Source organism: Eufriesea mexicana, unplaced genomic scaffold (assembly GCF_001483705.2).
Source record: "Eufriesea mexicana isolate 0111107269 unplaced genomic scaffold, ASM148370v2 scaffold15831, whole genome shotgun sequence".
Classification (NCBI taxonomy): Eukaryota; Metazoa; Arthropoda; class Insecta; order Hymenoptera; family Apidae; genus Eufriesea; species Eufriesea mexicana.
Window position 1 is genome coordinate 1 of NW_016923228.1, and position 5,807 is coordinate 5,807.

At 28.3% G+C, this 5,807-nt stretch overlaps 1 long non-coding RNA gene across 1 annotated transcript; it reads left to right on the forward strand.

Moving 5' to 3' along the window:
- Positions 1 to 2,303: 2,303 nt before the first annotated feature.
- Positions 2,304 to 3,106, forward strand: LOC108554034 (uncharacterized). The gene is made up of 3 exons (XR_001890678.1): positions 2,304 to 2,437; positions 2,602 to 2,766; positions 2,875 to 3,106. It is a non-coding gene; the product is annotated as an uncharacterized LOC108554034 (long non-coding RNA).
- Positions 3,107 to 5,807: the final 2,701 nt, after the last annotated feature.

A 5,807-nucleotide genomic window follows, 5' to 3' on the forward strand; every position in this document is an offset into this window, starting at 1 on the left:
TCTACCAATGGTTTAATAGCTTTTGCTAAATCTATATCCATACAAACTTTTACCTTCATGTCTTATGAAAACTAAAATTTTCTTCTATTTATCTATATTTACGTGTGTGTAAAGAATTTTTGAATAATGGTTTCCATTTATACCTTCATTGTGAACCTCATATTGTCATTGTGTCATTAATATTCATATTTCATGAGGAAATGATAGATGAGTACATGGGCCATATCATATTTTTCGTTTACAGTTACCACTTCGAAACAATGATGTTAATGTTCCAAATTCTTAATTTTTATCATCAACAGTATATCTTCCTCCTTTAAATCATGAAATAGATAATACTTCTCATTCACAATCAGGGATTTCTGCTTCACTTCCTTTAAATAAATTATTTTCCCTATTTACATAATTTTTAACAGTTCTAATTTCTGATAATATAATAGAACATTTAAAATTATTTATTGGATTTCTAAATTTATAAATTTGGTTTTGTAATGCAGATAATTCACATGGTTCTAGTACGCTTATTAATATTTTATGTATATTTCGATATGTAAATGTATAAGTTTGACGTATTTCTCCTTCACCAACATTCTCTCTATCAAATACTACTTTTAATAATTGATCTTTATAATATTGTTTCAAAACATTTGTTAATGACGATTTAATATCTATACTTGCTGAAGCATAATGCTTTCAATCAATAATTAAAGGTAACGTTATAAACCCATGTGACTATAATCTCAAGTTAATGAAGCATTATCATAATTCAATGGTACTTCACTCATATCATCACTACCATATTTACCTAAACTATCCTTTATTAATTTTGCCTGTTCTATAGATGTTCCTTGCAATTCAGTATTATGGTTAGTTTGGATATGTAATAAATTATGTGCAATTTCACTTGCTCCGGAAATAATTGTAGGAATGTCATAAGTATTATTAAAATCATTATTAATACCCATAGCAACACCAGTTGAATTAAGACACCAGTGCCTATATTTCCTATCTTACCGATCGTTTCAAATCTATTAGTTATTAACTCAGTTAAACCACTAATATGATTGGAAATACCATATTGATTTAAAGTTATATGAGTACCTGAATCCATAAACGATTGTCAGTATTATTAGTAGTTAATAATAAATTATCTGGAAATGGATTAACTGGTGTTCTAGCTGCAAATGGATTAGGATTTGGATAAATTTCATTATTAATAAACACATTATCATTTGCAGCACAAATAGCTCCTAAACATAATAATATTATCTTGCTACTATTGATTGCTTTCGCACAATTAATTGGTCTTTGATTTAAATTTCATACACCTAAACCAAAGTTTTTACCAAATAATAATCTATTAATTGAACCTTATATGGGATAATCTATAAGTTGACCATAAAAAGCAGAAATACCTATTATACCAAATAATGGACTAATTCATGAGCGTATCATTTTTAATAAAGTATAATTAATCAATTGTGTAGTCTGAACATGTGGCATGTATATCTCTTCCTTTTAATCGTTTAGCAGAATTGTTAATTTGTACAAGTATTTTACCTCTGTAATTGATATTTTTTCCAACACAAACAGCAAAATTAATATATACATTACTTATTCTTACATAATTAGGAATTAATGTTGGAAATTCATAAAAGAAATTCATAAAAAAATGTTGCTAATATATTTTGTAGACTATTTAAATCTGCTGGCTTTGGCGAATTGATAATTATATGTGATTTAATATTAAAAATATCATAAACAGAAGTCATTATATTACGCCTTAGCATAAGTTAATTTAAATATCCCAATATAATCAGTATCAATACCAGTCATAATAGCAGAGGTATATGTTATTACATCATATTTTGCATGTTTAGGTGCAATTCCAATATTACCTGCATTCACTGTTGCAATATCTAGTTCACCACTAGCAGGAGTATTACCAGCTATAGTAATTTTTCCTAAATCTTTACAATAAATGACATTTTCTTAATTTAAAGTCGAATCACCTTAATCAGTTCTTTCGAAGATTACAGGTAATTTATTATCTGCTTTAATTCATTCCTTATGTTTTGCATTATTAACATCACCAACTGTTGGCATTTCAGCCATAATAATAAACATTCAATCTGGTCTAATTGAAGTAGGTACTGAATATAAACATTTACCAATTCATTCCATATTTCCAGTATTTGGGGCAACAAAATGATAATTTCGTCAATTGGAATATGCATTCTTCAGATATACCTGCTGACCTTTGTTCCCAACATATTATTTAAGATATGATTTTTATCTAAATGCATAGCAGATAAGGATATTCGTGTTTCTGTACTATGAAGAAAATGTTGGTCTAAAAAGGAACTTTCATTTATTCCTATACCCATTAGTGATGTTTTATATAATTTTCCAGTTGTTACAGGATCTTCAGCAATTTGTGAGTAACTTGATCATTCAAATGCTTCTGTCATTCGTAATGTTCCATCAATTCTATATGCTCCAATAGTATCTGATTTACTACCACCAATCATAATATCTGTAATTTTTTAAATTAATTAGTTTTATTTTTATACCCACTTTCATAATATGCTTCTCTTGCAGGCTCTGGTGTCGAACTTAGTGAGTCTTTAGGTAACACTAATGATTTTGCTATACAATTATCTTTAATACCTTGTAAGGAACTCAATTCTAAATTATAAAATGAATTATCTCTTATACCTGAAACTCAACCCCTAACCATAGTCGCAGCTGTACCTGGTGTAGAAGGTAAGAACCATTCGATGTCTAATTCAGTTTCTTTTCAATGAATATGTAACATTTGATCTAAAACTACACTTGTTGTTTTTACTGTTCCTACTTGTTTTATTGTTCCAGCAGTATCATATCATGCAGAAAACATCATACTGTTCGAGCAACGGCACTATAAATAGGCATTCCTGCACCAGTTAAGTTACTAACTTGATATGGTGTTACAGTTGTTGTTAAATATATTAATATCATTTCATTAGTTAATACACGACGTGATTGTGCTTCCATTATAACTAAAGTTACTTTTTCTGTTGGACCCTTTCCACTAGTAACTAAAGTTTTTGATAAACCTGGCCAAGCCGTCATATACCTCCTTAATAAAATTAAGAAGAGAATATTTAATTATTTAATTTTTATATTATTCTTCGCCACGTGCAGCACTAATAGAAGTAGCTAATTCTCTTTGTTCAGTAATTACAGTAGTTTTAGATTTTTCTTTAAGTTTATTAGTTGTATTAGTATCTGCTGTTTGGTCTCAATCAGAAATAATTTTTGAATACAATATTTTAATTCCTACTTGTGTAAGTTCTTGCTCAGAAACATTACCATTAAATAATTCTGTATAAACTTCTTTCGTTTTATTTAAAGTAGAATGTTTACCAAATTCTTTATATTCACCCTTCATTAATAATATAGAAGGTATCATTTGTTTTACTTCATATTCTTCTAATTTAGTTTGATATTCATTGATTTCTGGTCCTAATACATATTTATTATCCTTATAAACAAAACTACGGGGTTGTTCTAGTAAATTTTCTAATTCCTCATTAGTAAAATTTATATTTTTATCTCTGTTAAAATTTCCCGTATTTAACTTGAAAGCTCACGAAGTTGCCACTGCTTTCTAATTAGTATACTATATCATGTTCTTCTCTTAGAACAAGGAAAATATCTATATATAATATAGATTTTTAGTCATCATTTTCAATTTTTCATGCTTCAGAAGTATTTGTAATTATATTTCAAACATTTTATTAATATCTATAATGCTATTATTTCTACATCTTGATTACCTATCGAATCATTAAACATATCTCTATGATTCTCTCTTAAATATAATCATTCATATTGTACAACACTAGTTACACTTTTTAATCGTGTAATTCCTATTTTAAGACATACCTTACCATATCCTTTAATAAAATCTTTTTGTCATTCTGTCGGCATCTTCGGCAATCAAATATATAATTACTATCAACGTTTAGAATAAAATTTAATTCTCGTTTGGTACACTTTTCAAATCATATTTATTTGCTCTTTAATATTCTTGTGTTTTTTCTTTATAGTTTCTTAATTCTTTTCCATGTTCCTGCATATTATCACCCTTTATACTTATATATATGTAACAACATTTAGTAGGATTTTTACATATAATCACTTGTAATTGAAAGAAGGTAATAACAATACTATTAGATTTGCTGAACAATTTAATGATAACCAATTTAAAGTGTATCGTGAGAAAGAAATATTATTTGATTATGAAGGTGACTTAGTAAATTATGATAAATATTCAAAAGAAAATAAGTATGACAAAATAAAAATAAATATAAACATATTAAAACTTCTAAAAGAAGGTTTACTGGTATATGTGGAATAGTAAAAGGTTTCTATTCAAACGTATGTCAACATAAAATTACTGGTGAATATTTATACCCACTCGATAAATGTATGTAGAGTCACACAGTTTCTACTTCGCTGGAGAGTACCCTGGAACACTCACATTCACTGCAGTCTGTACTTTCGGTTCGACACTCAATAACTCGCAACTCTCGAAATCACAATTCTCGATCTTGACTCTCTCTAAGACTACCTTAAATATGGACTCCATCTTCTAGAGCGTGCACCTTTAAGCCCGTCTGAAAGGCAAGGGCTTAAAATGTCGGGAAAATGGACCGTCTGTCTCAATAAAAATTAGCAAATGAAGAATTAGTGACATTATTAATAAATTACTATGAATGATTTTGTCATTAAAATAAAAAGTTTAATTTCATAAAGAAGTCTTGATAAATCAATGACGTAGGAATTTATTCACCATAAAACCACTTTAATTAGAGAAGGAATTAATGAAATGAAGACGAATAAAGAAGAAACACGAAAGAACAAAGAGCTTTGAATAATCCTCTTAGTCCAATTAGTGCCGGAGCGCTAAGCGTAAAAAATTGAACTAATATGACAGCAGGTGTTCTACTCAAAATAGCAGGACTTAAGGAAATTACCAGAGATACTAATAATGAAAAACGTTATCAGTTAATTTAAAGCGTAGTAGCTGATACGTTATATGCAGCATTTGGTGGTTGGATTATTTGACTAGCATGTACTTTAAATGAAACTTGTGGTATTACAACTAGAGAAACAAATTTACTTTCTTTTCCTACTTAATCACCAAATAATGAACTTTATGCAATTGTTGAACAATTAACAGGAAATGTTGTAATTAATGAAATAACTACAGAAATGGTTTCTGATGCATTAAGTAAATGATTTATTGGTATAAACGGATTAGTAAAAACACTTAGTGGATTATCAGGTCTCGATTTATATTTGTTCCAGAAAGTAACAGCAATTATTGAATACTTGTCTCTTGCTACCTTTGCAACTGCTGGTCCTAATCTTACAAATGGTAATTTTGTAGGAAGCAATTTGATGTCAATTTCAGCAGTGCTGTATGTTAGTTATACATGTTTTTCTGCAACAAGTACATCTAATACTTCAAATAGTGAAGAAGAAACTATTAATACATTTGTTAATGAAAGAAAAGAACATATTGCAAAAAGTTCTTATTTATGTAAAGGTATTATAAGCAGTAATGTTTCAGGTGAAGTATATGAATATTTGGAAGGAAATCATTGACGTAAATTTGAAATGAAGCATTCAGGTGAAACGATTTCTAGTTTTGTTGAACCTGGGAAAATAAAAGGTTGAATACCAACATTGAAAAAGTTTTAGGAATGAATAGATAATTATACTTCTCAAAATAAAAAGGTAGAATTAGTTACGGC